The sequence below is a fragment of the Cavia porcellus genome, unplaced genomic scaffold, assembly GCF_034190915.1.
Source record: "Cavia porcellus strain 051 isolate PalLab524CR breed Dunkin Hartley unplaced genomic scaffold, mCavPor4.1 scaffold_5, whole genome shotgun sequence".
NCBI classification, from domain to species: domain Eukaryota; kingdom Metazoa; phylum Chordata; class Mammalia; order Rodentia; family Caviidae; genus Cavia; species Cavia porcellus.
The window spans coordinates 37105514-37124278 of NW_026947488.1; the positions used below are offsets into that span (position 1 = coordinate 37105514).

General features: G+C 41.9%; 1 long non-coding RNA gene across 3 annotated transcripts; it reads left to right on the top strand.

Moving 5' to 3' along the window:
* The first annotated feature begins 19 nt into the window (after positions 1 to 19).
* Positions 20 to 18547, top strand: LOC101788773 (uncharacterized). 3 transcript variants are annotated; one of them, XR_002788222.2, is made up of 6 exons: positions 20 to 820; positions 9156 to 9295; positions 10157 to 10462; positions 11695 to 11797; positions 13801 to 14048; positions 14689 to 18547. It is a non-coding gene; the product is annotated as an uncharacterized LOC101788773 (long non-coding RNA). The 3 variants fall into 3 exon arrangements; XR_010047479.1 differs by lacking the exon at positions 9156 to 9295 and having other exon boundaries at positions 21 to 820; positions 14689 to 15822; positions 17352 to 18547; XR_216419.4 differs by lacking the exon at positions 9156 to 9295 and having other exon boundaries at positions 23 to 820.
* The last annotated feature ends 218 nt before the right edge of the window (positions 18548 to 18765 follow it).

Consider the following 18765-nt stretch of genomic DNA (forward strand, 5'->3'; position numbering starts at 1 on the left):
GACCCGCGCCCCGCCCCCGCCCCCGCTTGCCGCGCGCGTCCCGGAGAGTCCCGCGGCCGGCGCCGGTGATGTCATTGTTTGTGGGAATCTGCGGGCTCGGGAAAGGGAATTACGGTGGAGCCGCTCTCGGAGGCCCCCGGGGAGCCGGGCCAGGCCTCTCCCATTCCTCCTCCTGGCTGCAAACCTCTCGCTCTCTCTTCCTCATTCGTGGCAATAACAAAGCAGTATTAACCCTCCTCCTGCCACTTTACCGAGCCCCAGGGAAGATTGCTTTGCTCCCCTTCTGGCCCGGGAGGCTTGGGAAAGCCACCCATTGAGGGCGACTCCCGGGGGCTAGGTGCAGGAACCACTTTTAAAAAAAGGCTCCACGCAGGTCAGGAACTGAACAGCTGGAAAGCCAGCTAGGGTCCAGCCTCGTCCCCATCAGCTACCGCGACGCGTTCGGAGGAGGAGGCGCAGTTCCAGACGCGGGGACACGGGGCTGCGTGGGGACAGCCAGGGCGCAAGTGTGGGGAGGGGTCGCTCCCGGTGCCGGCGTGGGGGTCACGACTCGGGAACGGCCTCACGGGGGGCGCGTCCCCGCCGAAGGGCAGGGTGTCAGCTAAGTCAGCGGGTTCCGAGAGGAGTACTCCTACGTGACTGCGTGCTGCTGACCACTCACTGCTCCTTTTGCCCAAGTGGAAGAGCCAGCCGAGCTCTGCTGCAGAGAAATGAGCGATTGTTTTGGAGAAACTTAAATATTGTTGAGCTGCAGAGTGTTTACACTGGCCTGGCTCCTCAGGTAGTACCAAAGCAAAATCCTGGCTTAGTTGGATGAGAGGTAAGAGACTTATGCGTACGTGTGTGTGTGTGTGTGTGTGTGTGTGTGTGTGTGTGTGTGTGCGCGCGCGCATGCGTGTGCGTGCCTGTGTGTGGTGGTGTTTCACATTTCATTTTAAAACGAAGTCACACGAAAAACACCCTAGGTAGAAAAGAGCAAGCACTCTTCATGCCGTGGGCAACCTGCCTTCAGAGACCTGGTTGTTGGTGCCTTTTCAAGCATTGCCAAATAAAAAACGTAGGCATTGCTGGAGGTTTTGGTTAAAATGTACGAAACTTGTATGTTATGATTACCATTATTACTCAAACTTCTAAAAACAATGAAAAAAAAAACCCTCAGCAAAACAAAGCAACAACAAAAACCAAACTAAGAAGGTGTTAGGAAATGGGGTAAAGATGAAAGGGAATTGGGTTTTTGGAGAAGTACCAATAAAAGTGAACAGACTAACTTGGGGTGCTTCAGCTTGTTACTGTGTGGCAGCTCATTCCTGCCAAGGTTTTCTTTATTTTGTCCCTAATTTCGCCCACTACCTTGACCCTCCTTTCCTGTGCTTGACTGTAGCACAAGATTTTCCTATCAGGGAACTTCAGCCCCTGTACTATCTCCTTTGCTTGTATTTCATCTGTATTTTGAATCAAGGCACCAGGTTGATATGCAGCTACACCAGCCACATTGTTCTTCCGGCCTGTATTGTCATTTGAGAAAAATAGGATCAAATGTAAAAATTACATTAGATAGAGTCCCAGTCGTGGAGTGCATTTCAAAAGCAGCAACAGAGGTAAAAACTTAGTCTTTAGAAAAATAGACCTGAGGAACACCAAACAAGTCAATTTAGAAGATTACGTGTGTCAGGAAATAGCACTGCTAATACAGCTAAATCTCTCTGAAAATGAACATGAAATTACCATCTATTTAGAGATATTTATTAATTTTTTCTGAAACCACAATACTTCATTTCCTAAATAAATTTCAGTGATGAAATCTGAGTGCATGCTGAATCTTGTCACGATTTGAATACGACTTGTCTTCTATGAAACCCAGGGTGAAATTTTTCAGCAGCACTATGGCGGTGTTGGGGGCCGGGCCCTTTGAGAGGGGTCTGGAGTCTGAGGGTTCTGCTCTTCAGGAAAGGCTTAATCCATTCATGGTTTGGTGAGTTACCATAGGAGTGCCTTCAGTTTAAAAATGGGCTCTTTCTGGATAGCTTAGGGAGTCTCACCATCTGATGCCCTACCACCACCTTGTGATGCAGCAGGAAGCTCTCTAGATGCCAATGTAATGCTTGTAAACTTCCCAACACTCAGAGCTGGGAACTAAATAAACTTGTCCTTTACAAGCTACTTGGCCTCAGGTATTTTGTTATAGCAACAGACAAGAGATGAAGACATATATCTACATTTTAAATAAAGTCATGTCAGGTTGGGTACAAACTAAAGAAAACCTGGATGACTGAGTAAAATGTTATTCTTAGTGGTTTACACAGAAGACAGCTTATCATAATATTGTCATAACAGCAGAGCAAATGAAAAGAGTTTTTGTGATATAAATGCTAAATTTTTAGCACACAACAAAGTAGTATGCCAGTGGAGGAAATGTATTCATACATTGGATTGATATTTGAAATGCAAATACGCATCCATGCATGCCTGCATGCATATTGCTCTTTTAGATGGCTATTTCTCAGCTCCTTTTTTTTTTTTTTTTTTTTTTGTCTTTTTGAGACAGGGTCTCGCTGTGCAGTTCAGGCTGGTCTTGGGCTCACTTTGTATCCTAGGCTGGTCTTGAGCTCACAACGATCCTCCTGCCTCAGCCTCCTGAGTGCTGGGATTACAGGCGTGAGCCACCATGCCTGGCTCTCAGCTCCTTTTTAAAATACTAGTCAGGATTTGGGAGAAAGGAGATGAGCAGGAAGGAGAATGATGGCAGTATGTTTTGACGACCCAGGAGCCAGTTGCCAGGAACTCTGCTGCAGCCCGTGGTCTCGCTGGCTATGTGTGTCACCTGGCTGAATCCTCGCTCCTTTCAAAGCCTGTGTCTTTTCATCTGTAGAGGGACAGTTGGATTGGATTATCCTTCACCATCCAAAACGTGCAATTTCAAAAGATACTGTAGCACAAACTATGAAGGAAAGAACATCCTCAGTAGTAGCTTGGCAAATGTAGAGAAAGTTCATGCTTTTTAATATTTGAATAGCCAACAGATTGTTTTTGCAAACTTCCTTCAAACCTTCTTGTATTTACTAATTTTATAGACTCAAGGGGAATAAAACCTGATGTAAACAGATTGAGACTTGGTAGCAGACATGGAAATCATCAACATCTTGGGACTCATTCAGTTTATTTACCGCCGTATCCATAGCAATAACATGGGGTGTTTGGTTATGGTGAAGATCAGATGCCCACCATCTCTAAAGACCTTGTCTTACAGAGTTCAGAATTTCATGGATTCATTACTTCCCATCAATAGTTCTATGGGTGATTATACAGCCCACATCACAGGAGAAGTGAATGGGACTTTCTCTTTCAGATCTACTTCTAGAGGGAAGACTTTGTATCCATAGAGCTTCCAGTCAGAGCTAACTTAACATGAGGTAGGGCACAAAGTAGCACTGGGGGAGATTAGTGGACCTTTGAATATTCTTCAGCCTACTAGAGAAAACTGATTTTTCTGTTCATTGTCTTACACTGGATGTGTGCAGCTAAAGGTCATGATTTAAAGGACAGCCTGGTTAGAAACTAGACTGTGCTTGGAATTTCTGGGGCACCTGTTCTTAGCCCTCCCTGAGCAGTGAGGTTCCCTTTACTGGCAGCAGTCCTGTGCTATCATATGGGACCACCAGGTCTTAAAGAGGGTTCTTTACATGACTCCCCCTGCCCCTGACCTCTGTTCAAGTCCATCCTCAAGATTCATGAAACTGCTACCACTGTGGGTTTCTGCCATTTTTTAAAAAAATCTCAACATTGTTTTTTTTTCCTCAAAATTTTTTTCTGTGATATTTATATACACTCTTGCAATTGTTGTTACTGAAGATTCAGGCACTTGAAACAGTTTAATTCATTCCTTTATATGCACCCATACCTCCCCAATCACTGGGACTCTGTTGGTCCTACCCCCAGTTCCCTTGCCAGCTTATATGGTTTTCTTAAGTGACCTGTCTCTGTTTTGCTTTCAGTTAAATTTTTTTTTCAGCAAACTTGCCTCTAAACCATCTTAAATTCATGTAGTAGGGAGAATTCATGGGGCTTCTTCAATTGTTTTCTTATTATTACATTGTCAAAACTAGAATGCTTTGGGTTATATGCATTTTACAAGTTCATTAAGCCATCAGATTTATTCAGACTAATCAATTCTTCATAAACAAAAGCTATTCCTTTCTTGCTTTCTTATTTTCTAGGACAGTAAAAATTTATTTCTTGGGCTTATTTAGGCTCTATTATTTTGATAGGACTTGAAGTAGCTAAACCATGAGGACCAAGGGCCCTTTTGAATGTTACTTTGAAAATTAGAAGCACATTGCTATTCACTATCTTTAGACTCTTCCCGAGGTCTACAGGACTACAAAATAATGTTTGCCCATTTGGAAAATTAATTAGTTATTTCTCAAGGCTTATTGTCTGAGGAAAGTTATTACCTATTCATGAATTCCCTACCTTGTGTTATTTCCTTTTTATTTTTCATGATCTTTAAAAAACACAGTAAATCTTCCTCAATTTACTTTTTGAAGGATTATGGAAATTATCTTTAATAGGAAGACTGTTTTGTACTTCTAAAATTGCCTATAATGTGGAAACACCTTAGAGAAAACAAATGTGTGGCTTGTTAGCAAATATAAACTGAGATTTACAAAGACAAAAATTTTGTGCATAAAATGGAGGTTCAAATGTTAGAAGATAGATAATAGTTTTGTAATTGTAATAAAACATAAGATTCTAGGACAGATTATCCTGTGACCTGAATGCAATGGAATGCACGCTATTTAACATCTGTTCAGATGACCTACCCAAAGTAGAGAAATGATGTGTGCTATGGCTTGTTTCTAGACCTCTCTCACTGCCACAACACCATGTACTCATACATGAGGATTTTCTGAGCTGACTGGATCCGCGGTACTGAGCTAAGGGTGTGCCTACTAAATTACTCTACTGCATAGTCCTGGTGGCAGACTGGATTGGATAAAAGGGAGAGACAGGCTTGCTTATGCAGTTGCCGCTTTGCCGGCTCCTGCCTACCCTGCCATGGGCTGTCTCTCCTCTGGATGACCTTCTGCCATGCTGCCCTTCTGTGGAATCAGCTGACTATGGACTGAAACCTGTACAAGATGGGAGCTGAAACAAACTTTTCCTCTTTTAACTTTGGTGTCTGGTATTTGGTCCTAGCAATGAAAGAAAGTAAGACAATGTGTCATGTTATTTAATGTCCTAGAAGACCAGTTATAAAGTTATGGTTGTATTCTCAGATACATGACTTTTTTTCTTTGAAGATTTCAGTTCTTTCATGGTTCGAAGAAACATGGCATAGTTTATTTTTAAGAAAATCATCATGCAGTATCTATTTTGTCTTATGGTCCTGCAATATCTATTTTATCTTCTTGTGATCATTGAGAGAGGAAATAAAAAAAAATCCATTCATACAAACAGGTGTGTCTAGAATTGACCATGTGACACAGTCTTAATGGATTTGTAGATTTATTTTCTCTTTTAAAATTCTATTTGTATAGAAGCTAATCAAAGTATATTTAATTTCTAGCAATATAGTCCACTCTGCATTAGTTTGTGTCAGAGGTTACATACTAGTGGCATCTAGCTGGAAGCCATGTTTTATACAGATGGAAATGATAATAAAATGGCCTCAGACCTCTAAAACTGACCCTTTCCCATAAAAATTTAAGAATGTGGCTACTTTTGCAGTAACTGAAGATTTGGCAACAGGGTTGAGATTAGCTGGAATTGGTGCCTGTCATTCTCCCACCCAGTATAATTGCATCTGAGTGGCCCCATTTGCAGAATTCCCTCACAGCCTCCTGATTCACAGGCTTTGCATGCCTGATCTGGCCCCTAAAGTGACCTGAATTTGTGACTTCTGGTTTCAATGTCTATGGAGGTCTTAATTCATTTTGCCTAGAGGCTTTTTATAACATCTTTAATAGAACATATTCACATAACAAAATTAAAAGTGTGTTCTCTAAATGATTAGCATAGTTGCAAAAAAAAAGTTAAACTCAGGCATCCAGAAAACAGACTTTGGGGAAAGGTGCTCTGTCCATATCTGATAGCTCGGAGTAGACACATTGGCAGTACCTCTCTCCTTGGGTAGTGAAAACCATTTCAGATGTCCAGCATGGTTAATTTTTATACTCTGTCCTTTGCTGTTAGGTGATCATTAGACAATTCCGGGAAGAGATAAAATCAGGGTTACCAATCTGAGCAGAATGAGAGGTTCAGGCAGAGTATGCATCAGTCTACAAACACCTGAGAGGTGAGGGTGGTAGCGTAGGGACACTGTGGGGCTGCAAGTGAAGGCTCCTTTGTTTTGATTTTGGCTGTGTCTTTTTTTCATGTAACTGACACAAGTCCCTTCACTTTCTTAATCTCTATGTGAATTGGAGATGGAGATTGTGTCTAAGATCACATTTAGGGATAATATGCAGTGATCGTACGTAGATCAAGCCCTTATTTCTCTCATATACCTTATATCTCTTTGAGTGTACTTGTTGAATAAGTGGTGCATTAGTACACAAGCACAGAAATGTGGTTTTGCAGAGTGTAGTGTTCAGCTATTGCCACTGTAAAGTTGTGTAGAACATCACTCTATACTTATGGCTTACTACAACTGCATTATTCTTGCAATCCAGTTTCCTATGGTGTGGCTGATCTTAGCTGGGCTTACTGAATGGTGTCTTTATTTCAGGCTGCAGGTTGGGTCCATTTGGTTCCAGCCCATGTTTGGCTTAGGTCTGCTCCACATGTAGTGATTCTGAAGCCCTGGACCAAGTGACAATGGCTACCCAAGGCAAGATGTTCATACAGATTTTTCTTGGAGCTCAAAATTCAAACCAGGCTTTGTAAAAGTCCTCAAGGACTCTGAGGTTTAATATTCTATTGGGTGAAGCAAGACATATGATCAAGACTAATGCAATTCATATTGAGAGGTGGAGGGAAGAGAATATTTTCTCAATAGTAACCTGAACTTCAATAGCAAACAAGGTCCTGCATGCAAAGACATGTTAATAAAGAGATTATTAACTCAAAGAGTTAATTTAAAAATAGTATCTGTAATGCATTTGGAGAGTAGTATCCTAAAATGTTGAGAGTGAAGATTTTAATAATATCATATCCTTGTGGGAGAATGAGTCACTCCCCTCTTAGAGGACGGGGGGGTTAGTGTGGGCGTCCTCTTGGGCATTTTCCTCAGAGAAGCATTGCAGGGGGCTGGATCTGATTTGAATGACAATGTGAAATGTGGATACAAGACACTGGATATAAGACTAGCTTGCTTCAGAACAGATCAGCTTAGATGCAATGATGATAAAATGCAGGAAGCCTAGAGTTTAGAATAAAGGGCCCGGGGATGTGGCTTAGCAGGCATAGTGCCTGCCCGGCAAGCATGAGGTCATGATTTGATTTCTGCTACCCCTAGCCTGCCTCCCCCCATCAAAAAAAGGAATTTAAACGAGTAGTTAAAGAAGTATAATTATATGACCTTACATTTTGGGGAATATTCCAATTTGTAATTTCCCACTTGTATTTACCAAGGTTCTTTCTTCTAGCTATAAGTGATAATATTGTTACACCAATTGGCTTAAACAACAAGGTAAAGTGTTTTTTTTATCCTTCAGGAATCCAGAGGTAGATACAGAATCAGGTATGGCTAGATCTGGAGATTTTATCATCTTGGCTTTTAGGATCTATTGTCCTCTTTTGGCAATCTTCAGAAGAAAGAGTTTTCTTCTCAATAATTTTCATGAAATTTTGGAATAGTAGTCCATTCTATTGGCTTGTTAAATATGACTTAGCCTTCCTTAATACAGGATACAGGGATTAGATTCACCAGTTGGCCAGGTCTGTGTGCTGTGCCTTTTCCTGGAGGCTTTAACTTGACCTAAACCACGTGGACTGAGACTGGAGAAGTTTTATTGTACAAGAGGAGGCCAGGGGGCACTTCCTTGGAGGAGAACAAGGCTCTTAGATAAAATAACAGATGTCTGTTAAATTACTGTTCATCCAAGTGGGAGAATCCATTAGGGTACAAAACAACTTGTGATGTAGAACTTCACTAAAAGGCACAGACTGAAAGGTTGAATCCTATGAGTGGTATTATACTAAAACATCTCCAAACACCGGGTAGTAGCTGCCATTCAATACATCAGTTATTTGCAGATATTAAGAAAGATCGTCCCGTGGTATGGACCCAGCAGCAAAGAACTCTTAGCCCATGGTATCAATGTGTCTCTAGTGACTTGACGATGGAGAGTTTAATCAGCTGGCTAGAGCATGGGGGTGGCCAGACCAAATCATAGGTTCAGTCTTTGGGAGGGGAAGCCTGTTAGTCGTTTTGCTATGCAGCAGTATGTAAATGCCAGGATTCCATTGAGGAGATAAATCTTTAAGGAGACATATATGGATGGTTGCTGGAATTTGTCTTCACATTTCTCTCACTGGCAGAGAAAGGAGGACTCTTGTTCTTAGTTCCACATGAGATGGCAAAATCATCTCAGCTGTCACCACTGCCCACAGTACTTTCTGTATAATTACATTGTTTCTTCAAGGTGCCCTTATTATTTCTCCTCTCATCGTCCCCAGGAGACGTGCACTGGGAGGAGCTGGCAGGTTTTCTTGGCAAGAACAGATGAATAAATAAGGAGCATGAGCTTGCGTCTTGCAGTCGAAGTGCTTTGTCAGAAACCACAGCAGTGTGGCTATTTGTGGACTTTAAGGGCCATGCTCAGCCTCAGTCAGAGGAAACTTTAAAAACTAAATCATTGCATGGGGTTGAGGAAAAGGCTTTAGTAGAACATGAAGTTGATTGTGCTCATATGACTGAACATTCTGGTCTGGTGGCATTTCATTTGTTATGTTAAAGTATTAGACAATGATAAACCATCTACTTACTTATCAGGTGGTGAGTGGTATTGAATGAGGAGTCTCATGATGAATAATTGGTCTTAATACTTTAGGGAAGACAAAGAACCAGAGTAAGAAACCAGGCATTGAATATGGATAAGTTGGGTTCTACAATACTACCCAAGTTCACAAGGCCTTGGTAATTTTTCAGTATTATCATGTAAATCCCAATAATGCATGTTGTCTACATCTGGTTATTTCTGCCTTCCCTTTAGATCCCTCTCCCTCCTCTGCTCTATGTTGGGCCTGGAGATTGACTTTTATTCACTATATTGGTGATGCTTGTTTTATGGCTTCCCTTAAATTCAGGCATCAGGGCGCTATTTAAAACAGAACTGGAGAGCAGAGCAAGAGGGTAAGTTCTGGTTTTGATTCTCCCATCCCTTCCTGGTGGCTCAGCAATACGGTCTTCATTCCTTTGCTGTCACTTCTGTCAGAGAGCCATTCCAGATCCCATTAAACACCCTCTTCCCTGTTTCTTTAGGGCTAACAGTGTAATGGGCTCAGGGCATTGCTAGTCCCAGGGGTTTCTCTCTGCTTCATTGGGCTTTCCTGATCCTCTGATGCGTTTGAAAGCAGTCCCTTAATAAGCTTTTCTCAATAACTCCATCTGTGTCTACCGCTTCTTTCTTGCCAACACACTGGGTGGCAACTTACCTCTGTAAGACGTGATACACACTATACATTGCCAGGATGTGGCATACAAGTGCATCAGCTTTTGCTTTCATTTTTAAATCCAGAAATTGTGTTGAAGAGACCCAGAACAAACCTCAGCCTTTTGGGAAGTGGCCTGTTCAGCACAGCAGTCGCCATAAACAAAATAATATAGCACAATGGGGCATGGGCACAAGGGGGGAAATATGAAGAGAAAAAAACCCCCAAAAGCATGTGAAGAGGTTTAAGGGAAAAAATGAGAATATCAAAAATTTTAGGAAAAATCCCCAGGACCAAAAAAATCAAAATTCAAATTGTGAAAAAACAAGATACCCAAATTTCTGAGAGTTAGAAACTTAAAGCAAAAGCAAAGAGGGAGGAATAGAGGTGAAAGAGAAGGAAGGGAAAGGGAAGGGGGGCCAACGAAAAAAGTGCGTGGGGGAAGGAGAGGCTTGAGGGATTTTGGAAGCAGTTTCCAGTCGGGCCTGATTGCCGTCTGAGCCACCAGCCAGGGTGGGCTCTGTCCATGGTGCTGACCGGATCTACCCCTTTCCCTTTGCAGATCAGCTGACGGGAAAGAATTCTTTTACACTTCTCTGGAAATTACTTTATACTAAAGGCGTTGTCCACAAGAGCGAAACGTTCCAGGCTAAAGGAAGGGAAGCACATCATTTGTCTTCTAGCTATTACATGATTGATATCAGCATCGCTGCCACGGCAACTGAGCTGAACGCATCGTCAGGCAAAACAATTTAACACGAAGGGAGGCACAAACGTGAGAACTTGGAGAAGCCATTTCTAAATACAAGGCCAGGGTACAAATAACTCTTCTAAGTCCACAAGACGGGCAGACTCTAAATTTCTATATGTAAGTACGAGACTGACATTTTTCTATTTCTTCTATAACTCTATCCAAAAATAGGTTCAGGGCATCAGGCTTAGGCTTCAGACTCATTTGTAAGGTGCTTTTCCCCTACAGCTTTCTCTTAGAAGTTTGACTTATTAGATGTTTTTTGACTCATGAACAAAATAAATCAAAATGAATTTATTAATTTTTCTGAAACCATGATGCTGAAGAGTTCTTGGTACCTTTGCTGAGAGTCTATTTTATGATTTTGATCATAATTTTTGAACAGAATAGTGTTATGGAGGATGAAAAACAAGTGCTACAGTTCTTCCTTACTCTGCAACAAAATAGATCATTGGCATTTTGAGCCCATTAGCAACATAAGGGACAATGTTTTCACAGTTAGAACAACATCCTTTCTCCTCATCAGAGCCTGATAAGGAAAAGTCTTAAAATTTTTTTTCAGTTAGACATGAGGACTGAGGCAAGAAATGTATTCTATGGTTTGGGAAATGCGATTAATTGCAATGTATTATGTTCTTGAAAAACTGTGAAGAGTGGACTTTAAGCGTTTTCAACACAAAAAATAATAAGTAATGTACGTGTCAATTTCTTCAGCTATTCCACAGTGGATGTATATTTACAATAACGTGTGCATAACAAATCTAAATTTTTATTTGTCATTTAAAAATAAATAAATATAGAGACTCTGATTGTTTGTCAGCATTAAGAACACTGTGTAAACAGAGACTTCTTCCAGTGGATGGGTGGGTAGGTACAGAGTCTCGAAACAAAGACTGGCAGTTGGACTGAGTTTATGTGACTTTGAAGGAGGAATCCTTTCAGTACTTAACCCTCTCCCAGAACACAAGTACGAGTCCTGATGACAAGCATGGCAGGGACATGGTATATAGTAGCTTCAAGAAAGCACGTGTATCTGCTTATCTTACTGTTCCATGATCCTTGCAGGAGGTTATGGTTCAGATCTAAAATGACCCCCAAGAAGACCTATATGTCCAGAAGTGGGGTTTTGGAAGCTGACTGGGTCATGAAGGCTTTAATTTCATTAGTGGCTAAATCAATTGATTGATTCAATTTAATGGCCTCTTGAGGTAGTAGAAACTTGGGGACCAGAGCCACTTTGAAGGGAGTGAGTTGTGGGGAGTGGCTTTGGGGACAATATTTTGTATTCTAACTCCTCGTACTCTTTTCCCTCCCTTCTTTCTTTCTCTTGCCTGGCTGCTACGAGGTAGGTAATTTTTCTCAACCAATTTGCCTGTCAACAGGATGTTTGTGCCTTGCCACAGGCCTAAGAGCAATGGAGTCAGCTGACCACGGATTGAAACTTCTTAAACTGTGAGCCAAAATAAACCTCTCCTCCTCTCAGTTGTCATTCACTTATATTTTTGTCATGATGATAGCAGCTGACATACAGGGTAAACAAGGGTGTGTGTGTGTGTGTGTGTGTGTGTGTGTGTGTGTGTGTGTGTTTAGCTGCATAAAGCAGAAAGTGCTGTGATGGCTGGATCCAGAGCAGCAATCTTAGAGCATGACATTTCTTGGGAATGGAGCTGTTTTACAGCTTGCACTCTAGAGGTACAAGGTAAGAGCCTGTCTTGACTGATAGAGTTGACCCAGATGTTAATGCTGCTCTAACACCTTGCCTCCTGCATCTGCTTTGTGTGAGGCACTTTGAAATGCTGGGGGTTTATTAAATACTGTTGGAGGAGACCAGGAAAGTACAAGGGTGAAATGGAATCACAGAGGTCAAACTTTAAGACCTAAATTGGTGCTCATTAACTCTGACTAAGAGAAAACTTTTAAACATGCAGCCTCTGCTCATTCCTCTGTTAAACCTTTAAGTATAATGAGAATTAAATGAGATAGAGCATATACAGTGCTTTGTATATAAACCCACAGTAAAATTATTGTATGATCAGGAGCATAATTATTAATTACTAAGTAGAAGAGTCAGGGCTTCAGCCCCTCTGGGTGCTACTGCTTGCTGAGTAGAGGTTCAAATGGGACAGTTGTGACTTCTTGGGGTCTCAGCTGATCTTGAACTCAGCCAGACCCACTAAGGCTCTGGAATGTTGTTCCAAAGCAGCTTAAGGCTTTGATTAGGTCAAATATTAAAGCAAGTGATTGTTTGGGGCTTCTCTGCTGCAACCTGAAATTTTACCTGAAAATTAGAGTGAAGTAATTTGGTCAGAGAGTGATCTAACTGTTGATCACCACAACAGAGGCAGAAACACTATAGGCAGCTTCCTGAAACTGTCCATACGAGCAAGAATGAAGGTACTCTTGGTTTCTTTCCCTGGTTTGGGCTGTTTTCTGGGGTGGGTTGCAACCCTGTGTAATTTTTGTTCAGAGAACCTCCAACTAAATTGGCACTACACTAACCAGAATAACCTTGCAATGTGTGGGCCAAAAGAGAACTTTTGAATAGAATGGTAGCCATTATATCCTCAAGGTCATGGAGGTCAGATGCAGGAAGAGACAGGGTCACAGATGGGATCTGGGGTGTCCCCAAGCCCTGCCAGGTGTCCCTGTCCAGGTGTTCAATGAGTCTGGCTTCTGAGTGTCCCCACGCTCCCCTATGCCCACCTATGCTCTTTTCTCAGTGTCTGGGGTCTATGCTGCCCTGGTCCCCTGCTCTGGACCCTTTCTTCCCCAGCACCTCCAATGGCTCTGCAGAGTCAAATTCCTGTGATAAAGTTTTTATCCTGCAGTGCTTTCCCGATTCTGCCCTGGCATCCTGCCCCATTTCTGTCAGGCATTGTTCTTAGACCATGTCAGCTCAATCCCTGGGACTGCTAGCACTGAAGTGAGTTTTGATGGAAAGCTGTCAGTTCCTATCTAAGTTCCTTATTAAAGCATTCAGGTGAAAACCCGATGTGCATTTTTAAAGTAAGATGTTTGCTGGGAGATCTGCCTATCATCACACAGTGTTAGCTTTAGATGGTTTTGCATGAGAGCTGTCTTCTTAGCCATTGCCAGGTTAGACTGCATTTCTTCTGAAGCATTGGTGTATTTCTTCATTTTTGGGCAAAGCTTTGATTTTCACTTTTGCCCTGGCTTCCAGGAGGCTCAGAGTCATATACAATGCCCAAATACAATAATTTTTTAGCTCTCTATATGTTCATTTATTTCTCTCTTCCATGTATTTAAGCAATTCCATTTTAATATTAATGGAGCATACTTACCTTTTGGTATAACTGTGTCAAATTAGAAATGGTTGGGATGGGACAAGAGACAGACAAGATGCATTTTTCAGTGCCCTACCTAGTGTCTGTCACCTGGGGTAGATCCTGGACTTACTTTTTTTCTCTAGCACTCTTATCCCATTTCACATGCAGCAAACTGAGGCCCAGTGACATGAAGGAATGTGAACTGCTCAGAGACTGAGCCTGATGAATTTGCCCTGCCTCCTACCCATTCTCCGTTACCTGAAGCTGTCTTTCTGGCTGGAAGATTCAGATACAGACATGCTGGGATGGTGAGATGAACATCTCTGTCCCTCTCAACCTGACTTTGGAGTTAACAACCTGACACAGATCCCTTTCTCACCTAGAAGAGTTCGTGAATGTCGCTGAACCGGAAGGAGGTGTGTGATGAAGTGAAAGGTGGCGGGGGAAATAATGGAGATGCTGGTGGTGACAAGGGTGATGACTGATGTATCATTTTAGTGTAAAGGAAGATGGAGATGAGATTGAACCATTGTTCTCTCTTCCCTCATTACAGTTTCAAAAGGCCCGTCCCGTGGGAACTGACACCTTCCTGTGCAGATTTTATTACTGGATAGGCTCAATCTCCTGATTTCAATAATCATAAAATATCTGAAATGGTTAGCTGAATGTATGTTTGATTGCGTGCTCCCCAGGTCTGAGCCCAGGCTCTTGGCTGTGATGGTATGCCTTACTCTTTCTCTCCTTGGCTATAGCACAGGACAGGTCTGAGACAGGCACATACGGATTCATATCTGGAAGCCATAACTTCTTAGCAATGTGACCAGAGCTAGTTTCTTAGTCTTTTTAAGCCTCAATTTCTCTTAGAGTTCTTTTAAGTGCCAAGTGACAGAATTCTCTTGAATCCAGCATTTATTTATTTGTTGAGCACCCGTAAGCTAGGCACTCTGAATTAAGCACCTAGGGGCAGGAAATTATACCACCATTCAGGAGCTGTGCTCAGGGAGACAACATAAAGCTGCGCAAAATGCTTGCTAATTGGAATACATTTTCTTGCAGCTGGCCCTCAGGCATTCCAACTTCTCTGAAAAAGACAAGAAAAACTGTTATTGAAGAAATGCTTCTTTTTGCTCTTCACTTTCCCCCTGCACCCTAGTGCACCTCTTTCTCACAGAGTTTTCTTTACTGCACTTCTTTCAAAGGGAATGTTAATGCTTTCGCAAATCAACCATCCATTGTTCCATAGTTACCTTTGCGAATCATCCATGTGCCCCCCACAAGCCTCCCTGGAGACCTGGAATCAGAATATTCAGTGGGAGAGCGGCAGACGGATGCTACTCCACATCCTTCCATTGGTACCATCTGGACAACAGCATCCTGACCGAGACTTCTTGTTACAAGGATGAGCATGGAAGACAGTTCCTCGAAGGGAGAGGTTGCGTGCTGGCTCTGGGCAAGAGGGAGACAGTAGTTCCAGGAGACAGATTGTGACTTCTTTTTTCCCTCTTCTTTTGAGTTTGATGGCAATAAAGCATATAACATGGGATCACCCAGCCTGATCATGGTCTCAGGTTGCTAAATAATCTCCAGGATTTATGAAGGAGGCACACATGTCCAATGAAGAGGGGTCACTGAGCAAAGAAGGCAATCACTCATGGTAACTGAATTCTACCTCTATCTGTAATCATGGAAGCATTGCAGAGGAGGTGTGATGGGTGATACACTGTATCAACTTGAGTTTAGAGGTTTAACCAAGGGACTCAGCTGGGAGCCAGGGTCCTTACTTTGTAAACAGCCTCATCCTGTGCAAGAAGAGGGCACAGAGACTGAGTGCTACACACCCACCCTGACGGGAGAGGTGGCCTGTGTACAGTATAAAGGAGGAGGGGTTTGGTTTTGTTGCTTTTTCTGTCTTCTGCTGCCTTGAACTGTTGCCCCTGTCTCCTGCCACCCTGCCTTGGAGCCAGCTGATTATGGACTGAAACCTCCACAAACTGTGAGCCAAATAAACCTTTCCTTCCTTCATTTTAGGTGTCAGGTATTTTGTCCCAGCAACAATAGAAAAGTAACCAAGATAGCAGAAGAGGGTAAACGAAAGAGAAGGGCTTAAACGAGTCTGCCATCTGAGGCTTCTGGTTTCCTGCTTTGTTGGCCGACACTGAGAGGCAGAAAGGAGACCTGGTTGCTTTGAAGGTGTGCATCCTTCAGTTACAGTTTAAATCAAGGTTAAGTGCTTTTTAAATTTTATTTTATTTTTTATTTTTTGGTCTTTTTGAGACAGGGTCTCGCTATGCAGTTCAGGCTGGTCCTCAATTCACTTTGTATCCCAGGCTGGTTTCAAACTCACAGCAATCCTTCTGCTTCAAGCCTGGCTTTTTTTTTAAGAACAGATTTTTTTCTATACCATGTTTTGTAACCACTTATTTCTTCAACTATGGAAACTGCTTCCTGTTGTGGGGAAGAATTCTCATGGTAAAGTTTGAAGACTTAGGAAAGTCATTCTTACCCTCCTTTCCCCTGGGCAATTCCCATCCCACCCAACTCCCACCCCACCCTGCCTCTGCTGTTTCCTGTGGGTGTGTGGTCTGTGATAGGATTTTTACACTTGGAAGGGAACCAGCTGACAGGATTTTGGCGCGGCTGGAACGATAAGTATGAAACTAAAATGGACCTTTATTTTAAGAATGTGGGGAGAGACCCCCTGACCCTCTGGGGTCTGGCATTCTCTCCAACAGACACGTGGTGTGGGGGCATACATGTAGCTTAGGTTTGGGGTGGTGCCTAAGGGGCATTAGTGATGCATATGTAGCCCATTGGTATTTATTTTGCACCACAGGTAAATTCCTAGCAGTGGGGACTATAGAGCCCCTTGGTTCCACCTCCAAGGCTTTACCTGCTACAGTGTCTGGGGCAAAAACCTTTCAGTCTGGGCCACAAGAGCGCTCCTATTAGGTGCCGTGGAGCGAAAGGGAAATCTTAGCTATGCCTTCAGAGGGGGCCACGCCCAAGATCTGGGGTTGATTGACAAGTGGGAAAATATTTTAGCCTAAGTAGCATGCTGGGATTTGGGGCAGAGTAGAAAGTGATATGTGGGTAAGTGCAAAATGAAATCAATACTCATATTTTTTCATTGTTTTATTTTTTTAATGAGACAAAGTTTTGCTAAGTTCCCAGGCTGGCCTTGAACTTGCAGTCCTCCAGCCTCAGTCTCGCAAGTAGGTGGGATTGCAGGTATAAACCACCACACCCATCTATTGCTTTTTACATTTGTAGTTGGTCAACAAGTGACCCTAGAATTAAATGGAGACCCCCTACTTTTCCCAGTGGAACACCAGAAAAATGCAATAGGGGAATAATGGAGTTGGAGTTTATTTTTCATGGTAGCAGAGGAGCCCTTTGTATGCAACTGTTTAAGTCTTTTGGGCACCTTGTGGTCAGAATTATTCTTTTATGTTAGAAAACGGGAAATTTATGAGCCATCCTTATTTTGAATTTCTGTTAAAGGTTGATTGTAGTAGGCTTTTTGGAGGTGACAATTAACCGTCCAGAAAACCTAGTTATGTATTTTGTTTTCCATTCACAACTATATGTATTGGTGTTTATTAGTCACTTTATTGGTGAGAAAACCGAGGCTCAAGGAACTTTCCAGCATTAGACTGGGACTTACAACGAAGCTGGCAAGTCTACAGACTCTTACGTTCTGTTTTACCTTCATGCTTTAGTTTCTGTAGGGTGTGACCAGCAATATTGAAGTGGGAGAAGAAATGGATGAGACTTACTACACCCATCAAGTCAGTTCATGGACCAAAAGTCAGTCTTGTTGACAGGTGTTTGTTTATACAGGTGTTTGCTCTGTGGAAAAAGAAGAATTGATTCTTGTTTTGTTCCTGACTCTGCCTGAATGCACAGGTGGAGAATGTGGAATGTTGGTGGAATATTCTTAGAGACACACTTATTCATTGATTATTTATTTGAGAGTAAACATGGCACATTCTTACTTTCCAGAGGTCACTGCTTTAATCTGGACTAAGTTGTCTCTTTTTTGGAGGAGGTTTTAGCAGAGTGGTATGCGCGTGAGTGTATGCATGCATGTGTGCACGTGTGCAAATGCACATGCAATACTCTCCCTGAGACCTCGTGTGTCTATGAATACTGTTATTTTGTCTTCGCAATTAAACTGTAACTTTGCTGGATAGAAATTTCTAGTTTGTACATCTCAAGATGTTATTTTATGTTCTTACTAGATCTTTAAGCAAGAATTTTTGTGATACAAAAACTGGTGCACATATTTGCTGAGTTATTTTCAAAATAGCTGCAGGAAATCAGTTGGCTGTACAATTGGGGAAGACACCAGCAGTATGACTTCCCAAACAGCCTTCAGCAGACTAAGATATTTTCACATTTTGATATTATTTTCCTTTCTGTTCTCTTAAAAAAGGATTGAACTTACATTACCTATGAGAATACTATTTGGAGAGCTGATATGCTTACAACTGAACAGATCATTAAAATAGAATAAGTAATACATGGCTCTGAAGCATGGAGTAGAAACTCCTGAAATTTAACCTACCTACTGATTTTTGTAATTATAATCAAGTACTTCTGAAATACCACTAGACAAAGTAGTCCTCAACTACGTTATTTTGGGAGATGCTTTATAATTTCAGTAGATTCTGCTACAATTAGCTTCACAAATACCTGTTAGTTCAATTATGTATCAGTGCACCTGCAAATTTCTATGCAATTGACTAATTGATGTAGCTTGTGTTGTTGAAGAAATATTTTCTTGATTTGGAGATCTAGGAAAGTAATGCAAATTTAAGTGCTACCTTATTTATCCCTTTGTTTGTAAGAAGAAACATATTGGATCCCTGAACCCAAGTCATGATTTATATAATAAAAGTGTTATCAGTTTAAATAGCTTGTTCTGCTTTGTTTTGGCTGATATGTCAAGTCCAATTCCTATATGTACCTAATTGTACAGTGAGGCTTATACCATTCATTTCTACTTGGATGTGAGTTCATGAAGGATATACCTGTAGTCATCATCATTAGGTATGTTTGGAATCCTCTTGGGTACCAAAATCTGATGATCTCAAATTGCTCAATAAAATGATGCAAGATTTTTCATACAAT